The sequence below is a fragment of the Ailuropoda melanoleuca genome, chromosome 1 (genome assembly GCF_002007445.2).
Source record: "Ailuropoda melanoleuca isolate Jingjing chromosome 1, ASM200744v2, whole genome shotgun sequence".
NCBI classification, from domain to species: domain Eukaryota; kingdom Metazoa; phylum Chordata; class Mammalia; order Carnivora; family Ursidae; genus Ailuropoda; species Ailuropoda melanoleuca.
Genome location: NC_048218.1, coordinates 65,639,021 through 65,661,465, shown reverse-complemented (window position 1 = coordinate 65,661,465; position 22,445 = coordinate 65,639,021). Strand labels below are relative to the sequence as shown.

The 22,445-nt window shown below is 45.9% G+C and overlaps 1 protein-coding gene across 2 annotated transcripts in view; it reads left to right on the top strand.

The window, feature by feature from the left end:
- Positions 1-22,445, top strand: part of MYLK (myosin light chain kinase) — a 263,098-nt gene that overhangs the window by 50,674 nt on the left and 189,979 nt on the right. For both annotated transcript variants that reach the window (XM_034659556.1, XM_034659553.1), the window contains exon 2: positions 9,154-9,318. The gene's annotated coding sequence lies outside the window, so the exon portion shown is untranslated. The remainder of the gene's footprint in view (positions 1-9,153; positions 9,319-22,445) is intronic.

The window sequence follows — 22,445 nt, the reverse complement described above, 5'->3', positions numbered from 1 at the left end:
CTCCCACTTGTTCTTTCATTCTCTCTCTTAAATAAATAAATAAATAAATAAATAAATAAATAAATAAATAAATAAATAAATAAATAAATAAATAAATAAATAAATAAATAAGTAAAATCTTTTTTTTTTAAATTTTATTTCTTTATTTGACAGAGAGAGACAGCCAGCGAGAGAGGGAACACAAGCAGGGGGAGTGGGAGAGGAAGAAGCAGGCTCACAGCAAGGAGCCTGATGTGGGGCTCGAACCCATAACACCGGGATCACGCCCTGAGCTGAAGGCAGACGCTTAACCGCTGTGCCACCCAGGCACCCCATAAAATCTTTTAAAAAAAAGAAAGCAGTTGCTCAGAACCATTAGTGGAAACTGAATTTTGTCAGGTGCTTTTGTTTTTATCATTTAATGAAATGATTATATAGTTTTTCTTCTTCAATCAGTTGATATGATGAATTACATTTATTGATCTTCAAACGTTCAGCCAGCTGTACATTTCCAGGGTAACCCCCACATTATAACAATGTATTATTTCATACTACTGAATTTGATTTGCTAGTATTTTGTTGAGGATTTTTGTGTTTATGTTCATAAGGAGTATTGGTCCATAGTTTTCTTGTAATGTCTTTTCTGATTTTCATATCAAGTAATGTTGGCCTTATAATTCAGATTATCTATTTCTTGGTTGAGGTTTAGTATCTGTGCCTTTCAAGGAATTTGTCTACTTAATCTAAGTTGTTGAATTTATGGGCATAAAATCATTCATAATATTTACTTATTTTTTTAAATGTCTATAGGATCTGTAGTAAGATCTCCTCTTTCATTTCTGATTATTATAATTTGCATTTCTTTCTTTCTTTCTTTCTTTCTTTCTTTCTTTCTTTCCTTCCTTCCTTCCTTCCTTCCTTCCTTCCTTCCTTCCTTTTCTTTCTTTCTTTTTCTTTCTTTCTTTCTTTCTTTCTTTCTTTCTTTCTTATCAGCCCAGCTACAGTCTCATAAATTTTATTGATATTTTCAGAAACAAGCTTCTGGTTTTATTTTTTCTCTTTTTAATTTGAATGATTTATGATTTTATACTTATTGTTTCCTTCCTTCTGATCAATTTGAATTTAATTTGCTCTTCTTTTACTAGTTTTCTTAAAGCAGAAGCTTTGATCATTGATTTGAGATTTTTCTTTTTTTCTAATCTAAGTGTTTAATTCTGGGGCACCTGAGTGGCTCAGTCGGTCGAGCATCCAACTCTTGATTTCAGGTCAGGTCATGATCTCAGGGTCTTGAGATCGAGCCCCAAATCAGGCTCCATGCTGAACATGGGGCCTGCTTAAGATTCTCTTTCTTCCGGGGCACCTGGGTGGCTCAGTCGTTAATCATCTACCTTCAGCTCAGGGGGCTCAGGGCGTGATCCCAGAGTCCTGGGATGGAGCCCCACATCAGGCTCCTCCTCTGGGAGCCTGCCTCTTCCTCTCCCACTCCCCCTGCCTATGTTCCCTCTCTTGCTGGCTGTCTCTCTCTCCGTCAAATAAATAAAATCTTAAAAAAAAAAAAAAAGATTCTCTTTCTTCCTCTTCCTCTGCCCCTCCCGCCACTCATGCGCACGTGTGCACGTGCTCGCTCTCTCTCAAAAAAATAAATAAATATTTAATGCTATAAATTTCCTTCTACACTTCAGGTGCTTTAGCTGCAGTCTTTTCATATCATTCAATGTGAAATATTTTCTAATATCCTATGACTTCCTCTTTGATCTGTGGGTTATTTCAAAGTGTGTTGCTTGGTCTCCAAATATTTAAGGATTTTTTTTTTTTTTTAGGTTTTATTTATTTAGTTGAGAGAGAGTACAAGCAGGGGGAGGGGCAGAGGGAGGTGCAGACTCCCTGCTGAGCAGGGAGCTGGATGTGGTTAGATCCTGGGACTGCGGGATCATGACCTGAGCCAAAGGCAGACGCTTAACTGACTGAGCCACCCACGCATCCTATATTTAAGAAATTTTTCAGATGTCTTTCTCTTATTATAGTTTAGTTTCATTATGATTGTAGATTCTATGCCCATCTCTCTATGATTTCACTTTTTAAAGATTGATACAGGTTTGTTTGGTGGTTCAGAATATAGTCTATCTTGGTGAATGTTTCATGTGCACTTGAAAAGAATGTATATTCTGCCTTATTGGGTGTAGTGTCAATTCAGTCAAGTTAGTTGATAGCGGTATTCAGCAACCCTACATCCTTATTTCTATATACTTGTTTTATCAATTACCGAGAGAGGAGTGTTGAAGTCTCCAGCCACAATTATGAATTTTTCCTGGTTCTTCTTTCAGTTCTAAGAGTTTTGGGGGGAAAAGTGTTTTGGAGTCCTATTGTTAGGCACATACATATTTGGAAATGTTATATTTAGTGAATCAGTTTTTTTCATCATTATGAAATTACTCTCTCTATCCCTGGTAGCACTCCCTGATCTGAAATCTACTTTGTGTGATATTAATATAACCATTTTAGTTTTCTTTTGATTACTGCTTGCATTTATGCCTTTTTAAAAACACTTCTATTTTTAACCAATCTCTATATTTACTAATTTTTTTTTAAGTAGGCTCCACACCCGGCATGGAGCCCAGCACAGGGTTTGAACTTACCACCCTGAGATCAAGACCTGAGCTGAGATCAAGAGTTAGATGCTTACCTGACTGAGCCACCAAGGCATCCCCCAATCTCTATATTTAAAGTGTACTTTTTGTAGACAGCATATAATTGGGTTTTGCTTTTTTAGCCAATCTCACAATCTTTAATTGGTATGTTTAGATTATGTACATTAAATGTAATAATCAATGTGGTTGGACTAAAATCAATCATCTAGATGTTTAGTTTCATTTCTTCTTTGTTCCTTTTATCCTCTTTTTCTTCCTGCCTTTCTATTAATGGAGAGTTTTTCTTCTTTATATCTCCATTTTGGCTTATTTACTACTTATACTTATTTTTAAAAATTTAATGTTGTCTCTGGTATTTACAACATACATCTTTTAATCACAGCCTACCGTCGAATAATATTATATCACTTCATGTATGTTATAAAAACCTTAGAACATTATATTCCAAATTCATCCCTCCCAACTTTTGTACTGTTATATATTTTCCTTCTATGGATACTATAAACCCACAGTGTATTACCACTATTTTACTTTAAACAGTAAATTATCTTTTTGAGCAACTCAAAAACATTGTAAATGTCTTTTACTTTTACCCTTATTTTATTTTTTTATTTCTTAATATAAAACCTTTATTTTGTCTATGCTTACTAAAAGTCAAATAAGTTCATGATATTTCTGTTTCAAAATTTGCCAGAAAAAAAGATAGAATAATGGTTGACTTTGTCTAATACCTCATGAAGTTTTGGGGGGTAGTCTAAGCATAATTTTTGAGAACAAGTTAATTAAATAGATGTAAATAAAATAGGTTTGTAGGTAAACTTCTTAAAAAGTTTTTATTTAAATTCCAGTTAGTTACCATACAGTGTAATATTAGTTTCAGATGTACAATATAGTGATTCAACAGTGCCATACAACACCTAGGGCTCATCATAACAAATGCCCTCCTTAATCCCCATCACCCATCTGGCCCCCTACCTCCCGTCTGGTAACCATCAGTTTGGTCTCTATAGTTAAGAGTCTGTTTCTTGAAATGTCTTATATTTACCTTTATTTAAATCATTTCTAGAGATCTTAGCTTATCTAGATCCTAGTACTGTTCAGTACATTCATTCTGCTTTAAGAGCATCTTTTAATAGTTTTTTGTAGTGCCGGTCTGCTGGTAATGAATTCTTTCAAGCTTATTTGTCTTTAAACATTACTATTTCTCCTTCATCTTTGAGAGAGATTTTCATGGGTGTAATATTCTGGGTTGACAGTTTTTTTCTTTCAGTACTTTTAAGATGCTATTTTATTATTTTCTGGTTGCATTATTTCAGATGAGAAATGTGCTTTAATACTAGTCTTTCTTACCCTGCATGTAGTGTTTCCCCCTCATCCTCTGTCTGCCTTTGAGATTTTCTTTTTGTCTTTGATTTTCAGCAATTTGAATATGATACGTCTAGGTGTATTTGATTGTTTTTGTTTGTTTTGTCTTTATACCACTTGGAATCTCTGAGCTTATTGTATCTGTGGTATGATATATTTTATTATTTTTTGGCAATTCTTGACCATTATTTCTTCAAATATTTCTTCTGCACCATTGTCTATTTCTTTCCTTTCTAGGATTCCAATTACACATATGTTACACCATTTCATAGTATCCCATAGTTCTTAGATGCTTTGTCTCCTCCTGCCCCCCCCCACCCCCCACCACACACACAACACACTCTTTTGTTCTTAGTGTTCTATTTTGGGTCATTTCTGTTGACCTATCTTCAAGATCACTGATTTTGTTTCTTCAGTTGTGTTAAGTCTGCCAATGAGCCTATTGAGTTGTTCTTCATCCACAGGAACAAAAAGTAGATTGGTCACTGCCTAGGGCTTGGGGGATTATGGACAGTGACTATGAGTGGGTACAGGGTTTCTTTTTGGGGTGATGTTCTAAAGTACATTGAGGTGTTGGCTGCACAACTCTGTGACCATACTAAAAAGCCATTGAATTGTACATTTTTTTTAAAGATTTTATTTATTTATTATTTATTTATTTGATGGAGAGAGAGCTAGAGAGCACAAACAGGGGGAGTGGCAGAGGGAGAGGAAGAAGCAGGCTCCCCACTGAGCAGGGAGGCCAATGCAGGGCTCAATCCCAGGGCCCTGGGATCATGACCTGAGCCAAAGGCAGAAACCTAACCAACTGAGCAACCCAGGCACCCCTGAATCATACACTTTAACTGGGTGAATTATATGGTATGTGAATTATATCTCAATAAAGCTGTTATTAAAAAGAAACCTTCATGCTTTAGGTTTAAAGGCTACATTGATAAAAATCCAACAGGAATCAGGGAGAGATAAGACATCTTACTGATGGTGAAAGACAGAACAAAAGGTAATTCTGAAGGAAATGTTACTATAACTCAAACTGGTAGAAGGATAGAGATTATATTATTTTATCCTGTGTTCTATATTTGATTCTAAGTATTAAAAACTGACTCTATTAAATGTTCTTATCTAGTTCCTGTCTTTATCTTTTTATGCATTTTGTTAATTCCTAGAGATAAAATGTGATATATGGTTATTAGTCTTACCGATAAAAATGTTCCAAGTCCTCTCATTGCTTTGAGTTCTCTCCAAGGTTCAACCTCCCCTCCACTGTGTATTCTAAGATGCGTAACGCACTAGGTGATGTTGTTATCTGGTAGTGTCACTCTTGGACTTTAGTGACCTAAGAGTTTACATGTCACCTTCTTCTGTTATAAAATTTGCGGAGAGTTCTCCAAGCTGAGAACAGTTTCAGGGCAGTCTCCCTATAGGGGCTTCGCCAAGAAATCCATAAGAACCACATGATGGGGGCGCCTGGGTGGTACAGCGGTTAAACATCTGCCTTCAGCTCAGGGCGTGATCCCAGCGTTATGGGATCGAGCCCCACATCAGACTCCTCTGCTATGAGCCTGCTTCTTCCTCTCCCACTCCCCCTGCTTGTGTTCCCTCTCTCGCTGCCTGTCTCTATCTCTGTTGAGTAAATAAATAAAAATCTTTAAAAAAAAAAAAAAGAATCACGTGATGGCCTGGCAGATGTTCCTTCTCTGCAGTGAACACATGTGCCCCCGGGGTGTTGTATGTTTCCAGGAGCTCAGAAGTCTTCTCAGTGGTTCTTATTTATCCAACACATATTAATTTTAAAAAAGCAGAGTATAGAATAGTGTGTATAACATGCTATTATTTGTATTTAAGAAAAAGTGGGGATAAGAATGTATGTGTATTGGGGCAGCTGGGTGGCACAGGTAGTTGAACATCTGACTCTTGATTTGGGCTCGGGTCATGATGTCAGGGTTGTGAGATCCAGCCCTGCGTTGGAGCCTACTTAAGATTCTGTCTCTCTTTCTCCCTCTGCCCCTTCCCCTGACTCTCTCTCTCTTTCTCCTTCCCTCCCTTTCAAAAAAAAAAAAAATTTATTTCTGTAATATACTCCTAGAAGACATCAATGGCCTGGCTGACTCTGAGCTTGGCACCGAGGAGAAGGGGCAGGCACAAGACCTTTCACTCCACATCTTTTGAGTTTTAAACCATATAATTACATTGGCTATTCAAGGAGGAATACAAGTTAAAGTAAAAACAGAATCCTTCTAGGGTGATTCATCAACCTTGATACTTAGGCTGGCCCTGGATAACTTACTCTTTTCCCTCCTTTCTCCTCACTTGGGTCTTCCTTCTTCATGCCCTCCATGTCTGGTCATTTGCCTGCAACAGACATGTTGCAACATTCCCTCCTTCTCAGAGTGCAATAGAAATGCTACACGGAGATGAGGTAGCATTTCTAAACTATCTATCGTGACTGATTGCCATTTTCAGTCCCGAACTTTCTAGAGCAGAGGTTCTCAAACTTGAGCCTGCATCAGATTCACCTGGAGGGCTTACTAAAACACTGGTTGCTGGGTCCCACCCTCAGAGTTTCTGATTCAGCAAGTCTGGGGTGTTCCTAACAAATTCCCAGGTGATGCTAGTTGGAGACCATACTTTGAGAACCAGTGCTCTGGACTAAAATAGTTTCTCCTGTGACGTGTTGTCTGGTTTTGGTGTCCCTGCTGTGTCCTCATTTAGACATATGAAGAAATAAAAAACAGGAGAGGTTTGTCTCTTTCCACAGGCGTGCCTATAGCTCACCAGTGTCCAGCTGTCTGTCTAGCCAAAGTGCCTGTCAGGCTCTAGCCCCTATAAGGTGATATGCATGTCACCCCCAGCAGGACTGACATATCAGAAGCCTGCTCCCCCTTTCATCTGGACTCTCCAGAGCAGCCATTGCTGTCTGCTCCCTGTGAAGACTTAATTGGTGTTTAAGAACAGGTTTTACAAGAGTCATGCTAATTTCAGATTCGCCTTCCAGTGCTTCTCAATATAGGCATTATTGGCATTTTAGATGAGACAGTTCTTTATAATGAGAATTGTGTTTCATGTGGGATAGTCAGCATCCTTTCCCCCTTTCCCTGTCCTTGGTCATTACAGCAATCCATAATCCCACCGCACGTCCCAGTGCCCCCGCCGGCAGCCTTCCGCTCTCCACTCTCCTCACAGGATGGGCTGAGAGCAGCCCTGCTTTCCCCTGAAAAACACCGTGTCTCGTATTCAGTTATCAGACCCCTTACCAAGCCACATTGCCTTAGCGTCCTGCAAAAATTCTCAATCACGTTTGAATATTTTCCTTGCTTTCATTAAATGTTGATATTAAAAAGTGACCGAATCCTGAATATTTCTTTTTGAAAACCCTATGGGTGGAATTGCCCATCATGCCGTTCCGTCCGCTCTCTGTAGGGAAATGCATCGGAGGCCCCTGTTTCCTGATGAAGTGGCTTTGCACCCTTGTCTGTCAAGGAGAATTATTTGACCCATTCTGTTTCCCTCCCCCTCCCTTTATTTGGTTCATGAGTGTCAGGGAACTCAGGGATAAATGTAATGCTTGATAGGGTTGCAAAATTAGTGTAGAAAACTATTTTGGATATATTATCATCTTTTATGCAGTTTTAACTTTTAAATAATCAGTAGCTTCATTTTGCATTTTCTTGTGAGTGACTTCAGTTCCTTTTAGAAGGCGTCCTTGGTACAGGACGAGTTGTGAAGGATTATAGCCAAGAGTGGCCCATTCAGCTCTGCCCAAGTGTCCCACGGTGGAGCAGCCAGGCTCCCATGGACATGGGACAGGTCGTGGGCCTGAGGCACAGCAGGAGCGGCAGGCGAGGGGGCCTGTCTTGCTGGCAGCAGGGGAAAAGGTCCCTGGTGGGGATGAGGTGCCGGCGTGCTCCGGCTGGAAGTGGAGGAAGGGTCAAGGAGCAAAGAGCTGCAGGTATCCCGGAGCCCTCAGCGAGATGGGAGACTCACTGAGGTGAGTGCACTGAGGTGACTGGCAGCGGAGGGACTGAGCTTGCTAGGTCAGGAAAAGTGCTGCCTGGACTGACTGGCTTAGCCCACGAGAGGCGCAGAAACCATTACTTATAGGAACACCATCGTGATTTGGCTCCCACTGGGTTCTGTGGCCAGACAGATCTCCAGGAGCAACTGCTGTCACTCTGGGATCAGCTTTCTGCCGAAGCTCCCTGTCCAGCTGGACAAGAACATCTGTGTGTGGGACTGCGGCAGAGCGGGGATTCCACCCCATCCCACCACTCCTCCAAGGGCCCAGTTACTCCCATTTCCTCTGCAAAGTATTTCTCAAAGTGTCCGGGGAACACCACGCTGGGCCGAGGGTGCCCACCATCCAGATCTGTGTGAGTGAGGGATGTATCAGGACTTTCAGTCTACAAGTCTCTCTGTTGAAATTCCACGGTGAGAGCTTGATTCCCTTTGGGTTTACAAAGTATCCTTTACAAATCAATACACCTCTGGGAAGGTAACAAATAATTTGCCCATTTGAGAGAAAGGATTTATCACTTTAACCGTATGAGATGTGGTGCTGGAGAAAAACAGAAGCTTCTGAGGGGAGGAGATGGGATGCAGTTTAGGAACGTTTGCAGGCTGAGGGGTGGGCCCTGTGGGCAGCCCAGGTGTGGGTTCTGGGGGAGCAAGGAAGTGGGCTGAGACCTGGACATTGTGGTGGAGTCACCCGTTTCTGAGAACGGTCCTTTCCCAGCTAGGGGTGCTTTCTCCCTGTCCTGTCAGCTCCTCCTTACCCTGGCTGTGTCCCCGAAGCCCGGCCCCTGATCGCCCAGGTGCCAGCTCCCTCCAGAGGGCCCGACAGGCACTACCTGCTCTGTGGCCTTCCTCCTGCACCCCTGCCAGGGGCTCTCCCCCGACCCTATGACCTCACCGCAGTTCCACCCTCAGTCCTTCGGCATCTGCCCTCTGTGGAGGAAGGCAGTGGCTCGTTCTTGTTCTCCTGGTGACTATTATTCCTGAATTCTAAACCCATAACCCCCCCCCCACGGTAATAAAATCACCCATTGTCCTTGGGACGTTTCCACATTTCCACACAGCCTGAGTGATGTGCTCCTCCCAGCCGCTCCCGCTGCCTTGTGCACGTCTGCCCCTGACTTGGCTTTCCTTTCCTCCTTCGCACCAGGCACTGGCCAGGTGGCTCCCAGTCGGCTGCTCCTGCTACAGTCCAGAACAACTTCAGGAGCTTCCTGGTCAGGGGCTCCCGGAGCCCACAGGGAGCCAGACCTGCAGGACCTCCTGCCTCGTGCTCGCGGCCCAGTTGCCACAACATACAGCAGAAGAGACATTGGTGAGTGGGCGGGGTTCAAACTGTGCTGTTGACCGTCCCTCCTCAGCCCACCCTGAGGAGATGGCCGAGAGGGGAACTGGGTGGCCAGGAGAGACGAGTGCCCACAAGGTGGGATGACACCTGGCCAGGTGCCCAGACAGATGGGAGTGAGGTCAGCAAGCTTTAGCATTATCTGTTGACCTTGGCTTAGCTGTTCAGAATTCCAGAACTAGTGAAGTCGGTGGGAACTGTCACTGAGCCAGCCAGGAGACAAGATTCAGTATCTGCTGGGTACCCTGGCCTCTGCTACAAACTGCTCACACTGCCAAACTGGTCCTCCATCCTTCCAGACTGTCCCCAAACTTCTTCCTTCTGCTGCTCCAGGAGGCTGCTCTGGTTAACTGCATTGGGTTTTGATTTTCCCTTTGTGTCTCTGGTTCCTTGCAAGCAGCCATCCCTAGGGTTGGAGCACAGGTCAAATTCTATGTTAATTATGGGACCGAGCTATTCCAGGTCCTGACCAAGAGCCCCCACTGGCCCTGCTTCACAGATCTGGTCGTCATCACTCTGCTCAGTGAGAAATCCCATTGAGAGTAGGTGTAGAGTGAGTTTGCCTCGAAAAGATGGTGCCTTCTGTGGGTGGCTTTACTCTGGTCGATACTCTCAATAATATTTCAAAAGTCTGGGTGATCTTTTGGGATTTCCTGTGTGAAATTTGGGGGTGGGGGTCCATTGCTTTCTGTAGCTTTTGCTAGTGAGCAAGATGGGTTTCCTTCTGCCACCCTCTACCCTCTCCTTAGGGTCTCATGATTATGGCACTGCAGGGGTCCTCAGCCAGCATCAGCCTGGGAGCAGTCTTGTCACTCTCACTGTGAAGAAGGCTGATGGGGTCCCAGCCAATTCAGTGAAGCTGAGAAAGTGAGAAGGAGGAAGGGGAAAGAGCAATTAGTGAAAAGAAGCATAGCCTATGATCTTACAACACTAATTGTTTCCCCCATGGTTTTAAGGCTGTTTTGAAGTATGGTGCCATCGCTGAAGTGGGAGAATACCTTCTTAGACTACTTTGGCAGACAAAACTAAGTACGTGGGTTCTGTCCTTCTGTTAAAAAAAAAATAGATCCTGTAATTTTAAAGGAACTTGTAAAAAGTGACTATGAGGTTGAACTCTAAAGTGGCAGATAAAAGGAGAAAGCAGTGTCCAATACTGTCTGAAAGAAAATACAGAGCGTGTGGCCGGGTTGGGGGGGCATTATGTTAGAATCAAAGTGAACACTGTGTATGTATGAGCAGGGCTCCCTCGAGAGGCCAAGCCTTAAGGCACTCTGACATTGCGAAGCAGCAGACATGGGAGATCAAAGGATGGGAAAATTAATGCAGGGCCCTTTATTTTAAAGGCAGGGTTGCCTTGGCGAAAATCAGGTTGAAGGCAGAGCCCAGGTGCTGAGGAGTGGGCTGTGCGAGAGGCCCTGTCTGTGGAGTTTCCAATTTTATGCTCATGACAGAGAAATTTGCAAGGAGAGAAAGAGGATGGTCCAAGTTTTATCATAAAACCTAGAGCGAACAGGCCTGCAGAAATCATCCAGCACTCCTTTCCCTGCACTGATGCGGCCGGGGGGCCTGGGGAGCAGAGCTGCAGCGCCGTGCCTGGTCGGGCAGAGTCAGGCCAGAGCTCCGCGCGCTTGTCCCCTAAAGTCTGAGCTCAGGGGCCGCGCGCAGATCACTGAGGCACCTTCAGCAAGATACAAACGTTGTTGATAGATTCTCAAAAGGGCACGTAATCGTTAGTTACATCCATACATGTTTTTCAGAGACGCCTGTGGAAAATCTCTTTTCTGAGTTCCATGCCCTTAATGAAGATGCTCTTTCTGCTTTTGACAGTTACTTTGGACAGTGAATTGTGGTGCCGTATCACATCAAGTTACGTTTACAGAGGCTTCCTTGTGACTCTTCTCTCCTAATGAAAGCACATGTATTTTAGAAAGCTTTATGTTGCTTGATATATAACTTGTAATTAAGCATTGGGTTTGACATATTTCTTTAAAAGTTGGGCATTAGGGACTTGATTAATATCACAACCATCCCTTATACTCTTGTTTCTATGAGAAATTCGGTCCCCTTCCCAAGAAGAGAACATAATCCATGTCAGTATGGCTAGCGTTGATGTGATTTCACGTATCAGACATGACATTTGTTCATTCATCATATAGCCCTTGAGTGATAAGGGAGGCAACGTCCTTGCTCTGGGGTAGTTTTCCTTCTAGTGAGAGAGGAAGACAGTAATGTCTGGCATTTATTTATTTATTTATTTATTTATTTATTTATTTATCTATCTATCTATTTATTTAAAAGATTTTATTTATTTGAGAGAGAGAGCAAGCACGAGAGAGGGGAAGCAGAAGGAAAGGGAGAAGCAGGGTCCCTGCTGCAGACTGGATTCCAGTACCCTGGGATCATGACCTGAGCTGAAGGCAGACACCTAACCGACTGAGCCCCCCAGGCGTCCCTGTCTGGCATCGATTTTAAAGTGCAATGAAGAAAAGTAATGCAGGGTAAGGGGATTGAGGGATGAGGGCAGAGGGTTATTTTACACAGGGTCGTCAAGTAGTCAGGAGGGCTTCTTTGTGGAGGTGAGGTGTGAGCAGAGGACAGAATGAAGTGAGTGAGTGAGTTTCAAAATCTGGGGGAGGAACTCTGTTCAAGGCAGAGAAACTGGCCTTTGCTAAGGCCTCAAGGCCTGAGTGAACTTAATGTGGTTGGAGGAGCGGCAGGCGGGCCAGCCAGCTCTGGAGAGGAGGGTGGGGCACAGCATGATGCGGGTGAGCTTGGAGCTATAGGCCGGGCTGGGTGAGGTAGGGCCTTACAGGTGGTGGTAGGGAGTTTGGACTTTAGTCCATGGGTAATGGGTAGTCACTGGAGGGCGCTGAGTGGGGGAGTGTCATGATCTAGCTGCTGAATGGAGAACCGACTGTAGGGAAGCAGTGTGGAAACGGGGACGTAGTTAGACTGCTGCGGGGGTCTAAGGACGTTATGCTAGTGGCTTGGATGGCTGATGGCACAGGGGTGGCAAGGCCTGATCAGAATGAAAATAGAGCCAGTGGGAGTTGCTGATGGATTGGATGCAGAGAGACGGAGAGTGGGGAATGGCTCCTGGGCCTGAGCGTTCAGGTGGATGATGAAGCCTTTGGTCTGGGTGGGACATACTGCAGGAGGAGCGCATTTGGCTAGAGAAAGTTGAGAGATCTTGTTCTATCTTGTAAGATAAACCAGTGGGGATGTGGAATAGGCAGTTGGATAGAAAATTCTGGAGGTTGGCAGAGAGGTTAGGACAGGAAATACGTTTGGGAATGTCTGGCCTCTCAATGTGTTAAAACCATGGGACTAGAGTTGATCCCTGAGGAATGAGCAGGCCCATCACTTAGAGACCAGGAAGAGGGGATAAGAGGAAAGAGAGGAGAGGACAGCCCCTCCATCCAGAGAGAAGAGAGTCTCTCCACATGGAGGGGTGACTGACTGTGCGGGTACAGCTGAGAGCAGTGAATACATTATCAGGCTGGGAAGAGTGTCCTCTGGATGACTGCCCGGGTTCTTGTGTGCCTGTAGGCCTTGTCTTCCTCCCCTTAGACTGGGGACTCACCAAAGCCAGGGATAATTTCAACGTTCTGCTTGCACCTGCAGCCACTTAAAGCTGTAGCTGAACTGCCTACTGAGGGGCGCTTCCTTGTAGAAGCTGCTTGTGGAGTTGTCCATCGCTGGGACCCTGGGGGCAGTGTGGATGAGGAAGGGGTAGGACCAGTCCCACTCTGGGCGAAGAGGCTACTGATGTGCCAACTCTGAGTAGAAGGAGTTGGGTAGCAAAGGAGAAGAGAGATGGAAGAAACAGAAGGGTTAGATTCCTGATATTAGGAACTATCAGCCCCTTAAATGTAGGCATAGAGCTCCGTCCTGAGGAAGGGGGCTACTGAAGAGTCAGAAGGTCTTCGAATGGCCATTGATTGATGCAGCAGTTGGATTTTTTACCTTCTGTCTCTGCAAAGTATACATGGCCCTTGCTATGGCTTAAGGGTGGAGGAGCCCCTCACGACTTCCAATGGGACCTCTGTCTGAGGAGGAATTCTGTGGTGATGCTCTGGGGTAGTCATGGCCTCTTCTCTTGACTAGGTTTCATTGATCTGTATTTGTGAGGGGTAACTGGGCCTGAAAGCCTGGCCATCTCTGACCGGGGGTAGAGTCTGTGCTGAAACAGCCTAGAAGATCCCTAAGGGCTGGGCACACTAGCAGTTAATCTGCATAGGGAGAAAGTTGAGCTTTCTGGCCATCAGGAGTCTGGGACATAGCAAAACCAGAGGACCCATAGGATCATAGGAAAGCATAGGAATAGTTTGTGGTTAGAGCCTGTGAGAGCTTTAAAGAGATGGGAGGCCATCTTGAGGAGACAGGAACAGAAGCTGAGAGCCCTTGACAACATAAAGGAGACCCTGTTTGTGGGCTCAGGGTAGACCCTTGGCCCTGCAGAGTTTAAGCTGGTAATAAGCCTGCAAGCCAAGGGTCTGTCGCCTGGAGTTATCCTGGGAACCTAATTACTCAATTTTTCTAGGCGATCCTGGTCATGGGGCCTGATAAAGCCCAAGCGTGCTGCTAAAATTATATGAAGATAATAACTCTTCATGTTCATTTGATATCCATTAAAACCATCACAGATTAATTATTTTTCAAAAGAAAGAAAACTATGCCACAGTTCTGCAACTAACTTATGACCAGATGTTGTCATCTTGGGACACCCTGTCATGCTTAAAAATAATAAAATCTAAAAATAAAACCCCCCAAATTAAAAAGAGGAATAAGGGGAAAGCATTGTAATTCAAGAGATTTATTTATTTTTGAAGAGAATACTGAGTTGTAACTTAATACCAGATTCTGAGACCTAGATATACCCAGTTTTGTAGTGGAGAGGGAGTGTAATTACAAAATGCAAGAAAGTACCCAAGGGAGAAACTTATAAAAATCACGGGTAGCTTATGGGATGCCTAGGTGGTGCAGTCATTTAAGCGCCCGACTCCTGTTTTCGGCTCAGGTCATGATCTCAGAGTTGTGGGATCGAGCCCCGCCTTGGGCTCTGTGCTCAGCACGGAGTCTGCTTGAGATTCTCTCTCCCTCTCCCCCTCCCCTCACTCTCATATAGCCAGTAGGTATCTACAAGCTGGAAAGCATGAATCCTTGATCTAACAAGTGATGCTGGGAGCAGGGGTAGAGATCACATCCCATTAATTCATGGTGTCCGAGGAAGCTTTGGAACCACTGACAGCTTCCATATCTAACCAGCCTCCCACTAAGCTGCCTGGGGTGAGTTGAAATTGTATTTCATAACCTTATCCCCGACTGTGTTCTTTTCTTATTGCCTGAGGTGAGTCTGGAGCACGTTCGCGGCCGTGTCTCCACCTCCTCACCGCGTTCATACAGCTGCCTGTTCAGACCTCGGCTTGCTCTGCTTGCAGCTGTAGCAGCTCGAGGCCAGATTTCCCAGGAGGACGTCAGTGGTGTTCTTACCTCTCCTTCTGAACTACGCCTGCTGGCATCCCACTGACCTTCAGCTGTGCCGTGTCCCTCAGGCCAAGCACCCCCACCTTTTGGGGGGTGAGGTGGTTACTATGAGAGGCCCACTGAGTGCTCTCAGTGGAGGGTGAGGAGAGAGTGACAAGCGACCCAGGATGCTTTCTTCAGTCCTTGGGTTCACGCCAGGGGAGTCCTGGTGAAACTAGTGTGTGCCCTGAGGATGTGGAAAGATTTGGAAACCATGCCTAGTCAGAATAGTGGAAGGACCTAGTGTGTTCTCTGCAGAAGGATAAAGGATAAACGTTGACATCTTCAAATATTTTTAGATGTGTCTTAAAGCAGACTGGAGTTTACTCTATGTGACCCCAAGGGGCAGAATGGGGTCCAGTTAAGGGGAGTCCTAGCACAGCGCAGCCCATGGTGGAATGGGCTGCTTGTGAGTGTGGGAACTTCTTCTCACAGGATTTTCCGGAAGGTTGCCTTTTGGGGTGTCCTGGCTAGGATCTCTCAGTGGCCCTTGTTAGGCACCTCTGTTTCTATCCTCAACAGGAGCTAAGTGGTAGAGGAGGTGGTTTCTAATGAGCTGTTCTAGACCTTTCCTAAGAAATCAGACCCTGCTGAACACAGTGATGCGAACTCCCTCCCCTGCCATCGCTTCCTGTCCCCTCTCTGAGAATTCTCTACTGTCAGACACGCCCAGAGGGGATTCATGCATGGATGAAGCTATGTCCTAACTGGGGAATCCATCTACACTCAGGGGCTGGAGGAGTCTGGCTCAGCTGCAAGCCTGCTCTGTCTCATGGAGGGATCTTGGCTCAGTCCTGCCTCTAACTCTGATGGGTTTCGTTCCATCCCTCTCCCAGCCTGTAACCGCCAGCCTCCTGGCATGGCCAGGCCCTAGCAAGTGTCCACACCAGGCCCACTGTTGCCCAGTTTGGGACAGAACAGGATTCCTATCCTGGGTGGGAGGTTGAATTAGAAGATCTCTGTGGTCTCTTAACTATCTCTGTGGTTATGTGATTCACCGTTTCCTTGTCAATAGCCTGAGCTTTAAAAAGCAAGTGGGAATAAGCATTTGGATCCAGTGCTGCTCTGTAAGGACCTGGCTGTGACCCCATGGTCACTGCCTTGTCTTGGGCCGCTCCAGTCCTGAGTGGAACAGGTCTGGTCTGGCTGCAGGTCCAGGGAGGAATTCGGGAAGATGGTGAGGAGTGAGTGGTGGAAACTGTTTAATGGCATCTGTTCCACTCAGCCAGAAATGTCTTCTTCTGGAAGCTAAAGACTTCCTCAATCTGGTCTCAATTAGCCTGTGTATATCTTTAAAATAATTACATTTTCATCAAAGCATTTTAGAGAGTGATGTTTAGCCCAGTGTAAAGGGCACAATCAGGTCTGATCCTGAAATAATGTGTCTGCTACCCCAGATGTCAGGAGTCACTAAAAATACACTCATAAATTGGAGGAATTCTTGGTTTATTGGACCCATCTCCTGTCTCTCTTAACCTCCTTCCAGAAAGTGAGAGGGTGAAGAAGTGAGCCAAAAATCTTTAATGATCCAGTCTGCTGACATTATTTTATCTGCACCACTGATACTAAATCTCTCTAGCATTCCACTGCAGTCGCAGAGCTGAGAGCAAGCTCTGCCAGCATGGGCCTTTGTCTTGCTGCTGGTCGTGGCCAACGTTCTGTTTTCTATCCTGCCCCTCCCTCCCTCAGTCTTCTTAAATTCCACAGCTTTCTGTGGCACCGGAAGTTATCTGTGTGGAATGTCCACAGTTTAGGAAAGTCCCTGAACTGTGTATCCGAGTTCTGCTTCCCTCAACTCATCTTGGCCATTTGTGGTTAGGTTTTGGCATGTGCCCAACCATGGGAGAGACCTGGGTCTGGCAGGAGCATTTTCTCATGTTTCTATTATTGACATAAATGAAATTTTATCAGTTCCTATCATTGACACCCATGGGGAAGGAAGAGAAGGTCTGGCTAGTTTTTTTTTTTCCCCATCCTTCATATACAAATTTAATTTTCCCTGTTATAGCCTTGACTTTTCTGGCCAGTCAGATGCATCTTGGATTTCATTTTGGTTCTGTGGGCTGTGACCTTATCACCTGACTTAAGGTAAACACGATCACCTGGCTTGCTTGGCCCCCAAAGGATGCTACTGTCACCACTACAACTAGGTCACATTCTGGAAGGCTTCTGGCAACACTTGCTGAGGCCTTGAGTCCTCACAGCCCCTTGAGGCAGGTACCATTACCATCCTCTCCATTTCGTAAGTGAGGATCCAGAAATGAAAGAATTTGTTGAAGGTCCCGCAGCAGAGCCGGGATTAGATTCACACCCCCTCCATTCTGCCTGCTGGCCCTCTGCTGTGCACGCAACCAATGTCCCCACTAACCCTCCAGAAAGTGTTCCTGTCTTTCTAAAGGCCTGTCCTCAGCAAGTGTTTCATGAGAACTGACTGTGCAGGAAGGACACTCTGCCATGGAGATACAGAGATATACCAACCTGAGATCCCCGCCCCCCAGACACCATGGCTGCGGAGACAAAGCCTGACAGTCGGAGCCAGAACTCTGTCAGCCTACCCATGGTGCCACCACCAGCTAGAAATGCCCGGAGGGCACTCACCTGGGCCCATATTGCTTGTGGCGAGCCCCCACGGAGTTTCCCTGACCAGAGCCAGCGTTGTGTCTGGACCAGCCCTAGTGGTTCTTATTATCATTGCAGGACACACCTCAGCAACAGACATCAGAGAACTTAGAAAAGACAAGGTTTATTACTTACTTACCTCCTAGAGGGTACAGGGCATGACCGGGGCCACACAGCAAGGTCATGGGGAGAGAGAGAGAGAGCTGGCCTGGGCTTCTGCTTTTCTTGGGGCCAAAGGTGGGGACTCGGGGCATCACAGGTTCACTCTTTATTGGTGGATTTAAAACAGGAGAGCAGGAATTAAAGTGCAGGAAGGGAAAAGCAAGTGGTCAAAGGCCAGTTGTGTAAGTCAACCACAGCTCTCTAAAAGCAGAACCTCATGGGTGGGGCGACTTGGCTCTTCATCTGGTCCTGTAGCTGGCTGTGTGACTGTTCGAGATAGGTCTCTTTGAGGTGGATGCTGAGCCATGAGAAGCTTCACGTCAGGCACTTACAGGACAGTCAGAAGAGCTGGAAGAGCTGACTGTCTGGGTGCTTTCGTGAAGGGTGCCTTCGTCGTGTTCATCGCTGTCTCCAGGGTCTGCGGTCACCCCTGGCAGGTAGCGAACTCTCAAAAAGTATGTGCTGAATGAACGAACTGCCAATGAAACAGAGCCATGGACATTTTTACAAATAAATGAGAGAATATGTTCACGACCACAAAATATGAAGGGCATGAACTGAAGATTGAAGGACGGTCTGTTAGACTACGCACGCTGAGTGTATGAAAAACCACGCGTCCTCCTCAGTTTGTATTTTGTCACAGATTTGTGGGAACTTGCTCCTGGATAGGTGCTCGTGAGCCCATGTCCTAGACCTTGCTGGCAAGGCCCCCGAGCAGTGGGGACTCTGAGATTAGAGCGGGACTTAGCTCCATGGAAAAGACGACCGTGGCATTCCAGGGCTGCCCCACTGGCAACATTATATAGGAGAGGGCAGAAGGCCTTGATGGTGTGCTCGATAACAGTTTTGAACTTCGTGACTCCTTTGAGTTGGACCCTTGCCTGTCTTGCTCAACACTTGCCTCACTTCCCAAACCTTGCCTGACTTGGTTGGGTATCTAAGTGCACATCCCTCCAGACTGTGCAGGGATCCCTGGGCCTGGCTCCTGCCTGAGCTCTGGCACCAGATCGAGGAGCTCAAGCTCAAACTGGAGCTGAGGAAGGAGAGAAGAATATTTGGGGGGCCATGAGTCAGCCCAGGCAGCAGGCTGACATGAATGAAGAGGACCCAGATTCAAGAGCCAATTTCATGCACTTTGACTCAGTAATTGAAATTCTCGAAATATATCTTGGGGAAATAATCTAGAATGAAGGAAAAGTTATGCTCATGAAACTGTGACTTGTGATGTCATCTGTTTTAGTGAAATTGGAAGCAACCTAAATGGTAAACAACAGGGGCGTGATTGAGTAAATTATGGTTCATCCACTTGGCAGAATATTGCACAGTCATTAAAAATGAGACTTATAAAGAGTGTTCCATAACCAGGAAAAAGTCTGTGGCTTGGCCTGAAGAAAAGCACGAAAATGAAGGCAGTGATAACACATAAATACAATTTTGTTTTGAAAGGTACCTACATAGGGGGCGCCTGGGTGGCTCAGTGGGTTAAAGCGTCTGCCTTCGGCTCAGGTTGTGAGCCCAGGCTCCTTGCTCCTCAGGGAGTCTGCTTCTCCCTCTGCTCCTCCCCACAGCTCATGCTCTCTCTCACTCACTTGCTGACGTGCACTCTCTCTCTCTCTCTCTCAAATAAATAAATAAAATCTTTTAAAAAAAGAAGAAAGGAAAAAAGGTACCTACATGGGGGCGCCTGGGTGGCTCAGTGGGTTAAAGCGTCTGCCTTCGGCTCAGGTCGTGAGCCCAGGCTCCTTGCTCCTCAGGGAGTCTGCTTCTCCCTCTGCTCCTCCCCACAGCTCATGCTCTCTCTCTCACTTGCTCACGTGCACTCTCCCTCTCTCTCTCAAATAAATAAATAAAATCTTTTAAAAAAAGAAGAAAGGAAAAAAAGTACCTACATAGAAACAGATTGGAAAAATGTATATAGAAAATAATGGTATTTGTGTCAGGAAAAAAGTCATCTGTAAGTCTGTCCACAACCAGACTTTAAGCAGATGCTGCTTATGAACAGTGACAGATGAGGCTGGAATACGGGGCCCAGAATGAGTTCAAAGTTCATGCAGAGAGTCAGCAATCAAGGCACTGTCTGGAAAGGAGGGAGGACACCTATAAGAACATGTCCAACATGACCCAGTGTGTGACTAACATAACCGTTTCCTGGACTGAGGGCAGGTGAAGCATGGATAGGGTGAACGTGGCCAGGGAAGACATCTGTGAAGTCACTTCTCACGTGTAGACTAGGGAGGCTGTGGAAATACGAGAGCCATACATCCATCCTGGTTCTGGATAGTCCCAGAGTGTTAATAACATCCCTTGTTTTTGTCAAAAGAGACTTGATTTGGATAACGTGTCACACGGTCACCCTAGGTGTTGAAAGGGAAGAAGAAGGCCACTCTAGGTTGATGATAATTGTTCTGCTGGTCGCCTCGAGGACTGAAGAGTGAGTGAATTAAGATTCCCTGCTGCCGAGGTAGGCCCAGCCTGATGGAGAAGTGACCCAGGTGTGACATTTGAATATAGCTCTGCTTCCTGTTTAGTTGAAGGATGATCAGGGTGGTTATTCCCAAGTGGCCCCAGTCTGTGGCTGGAATTAGGTATTTCACTCTGACCAGGAGCTTCTCCTTCCTTGCATCCTTCTTCGCCTATCCCACAAATCTGGCTCATGACCATTACAATTTTCAATGAGCAGAAGCAGTACAAGTAGATAATTTGCCAGCAGAGCCTTCCCTTGCTTGTGTTTGTGGGAGCATTTCTCCCTAGAGAAGTTCTTGACTTTTAATAGAAATGCTCATGTATGGCTAGTGCAGAAGTAAGTTCAAATGGCAGGAGATGATAACTTCAAGAAGACCAGGGCTTGGCCTGGAGTGGGTGCTGTGTGCCTCTCGGTGTCCACCCTCTGTTCTGTTGGCTGTGTCAGGGCAGCTTATGGGGAACCCCATGGCTTCGTGGAGCACCACGCTGACTATCTGTGATTCAGCCTGGGAGCCACGTCTAGGTTCAGTTTGCAAGAAAAATGGGGTGGGGCTGTGGAGGAGGCCTCTTTCCCTGTGCCCATGGGAGAACTGCTCTGACCCTGAGTGCCCCAAGATGCCTGCCTGGACATCGTGGGACTGGGGCAGAAGAGGCACAGAACCTTCTCTCAGTGGCATCGCCTCGCCAACGGTCTCAGCTCAGAGGCATTTTGTACATGAACAGACAGATAAATGACTTAGGAATTGCCTCCGTGAAGAGGTACCTAGACCTTCTGTGCCTTTGGTCCTGCTGTTTGGTAGAGGGATACGAGTGATAAGTGTGGGGACAAGCTCTCTTTGACTTTTCTTGGACTTAAGCAAGAAGTTACCTTTTAGCACCTGGATACTATTTTAACTCTTCAGTTAAGACATAAGGGAAAAGAAGAGCATGGCCTCACTTAAGAGAGAGAGCTCTGCTTTGGAGGCCAGGCTGTGCATACTTGACAGGAACCTTCAGAGGTCAGTCGAAAGATGACACCTGAGCGAGCAGGTGCTCATTGCAAATCCCAGCTTCCCAGAGTGGTCTGGTGGGAGAACCTGGCCTTTTCATGGGGGAGAAAGTACCATTGTGAAGGCTTCAACTGAAGCCAATGTCAACAAGACACTTACCCTCATGGCGTTTTATCTATGCCACAGGAAGCAGGTGCCATTGGTAGTGAGGTTCCCTTCTTCACTTGAGCCCGGAAATCAAGAGGGACAAGGCCACTAGAGAAATGGGACCCAGTCTTGGCTGACAGGCGTGAGGCGGAGCAGAGTTGATACAAGCGTTCTTCAGTATCATGTCCCACATCTCCCCGCATCAGAGCCTGGGCTCTGGCAAGTCCCAGGGACTGCTTTCTCCAAGAAAAGTGTCATCTTGGGTAATGCTAAAACACCAAACCAAGAGCCAAAACTGATTCTCGGCATTAACCATTAATGATGAAAGCTCCAGATGACAGCATTTCATTAAATGTTATAAAACTGTTAGAAATGGAGCTTAGTAATTAGAAGTGCATTGTTAATACATATATTTGGTATGGATAAGCACACGGGGAGCTCTGTTTTGGGCCTAACCAACCATATCTAGAGAGCCCTAGCTGGTTGGCCGCTGTGCCCACTGGATAGAAGCTTACCTAAATTTGCCTAGAAGGAAATGTTCTCACGACTAGAATGGCCATTTGCAGTGATGGCAGGGAGCATACAGAGTCCTGTGCCAGTCGTGTTCCTGTGGGGAAGAGAACATTTCACACCCAGTAGATGCTGGGGCCGTGTTGCCTTCTCGGCTGATGCTGGGAAACAAAGTGCTGCTTTTGTGTTGGCTGAGTGACCCACACAGAGTGGGGAATTGTTGGGTTTGGGAGTGGAAAACCATGGAGGGTTTAGGGCCTGTGAATGTTCTCCACTAGCTGTTTTGTTTCCAACCCCATGTTCCTGGCCCCTGTGGTTCTTTCGGTTTTTTGCTAACCCAGCCTCTCCAATAGGATTCCATGTCCCTGGTCCTCCAGCTCTGTGCTCTCCCAGCTAATTCTTGGTGGTGGTGACCCATTGATCTTCCTTCTCTGGCAGCTGATGGGGCCTCCTGTGGCGAAGGACTTTCCCCCTGCACGTGAATGTCCCCGTTTCTGAGACAGGGTTGGGAGGGACAGATGCTCTCTCTTCCCTACTGAGAGCCAGTTGAGTTGACACCTCTGAGCAGGGATCTCTCCAGAAGGTCAGTCACGGTTTGCTGTGTTCTGCGTACCCACTGCCAGTCCAGACCTGAGATGGAGGTTCAGAGAGGCCCAGGCTCGGCAAACACCAGCTCCAGAC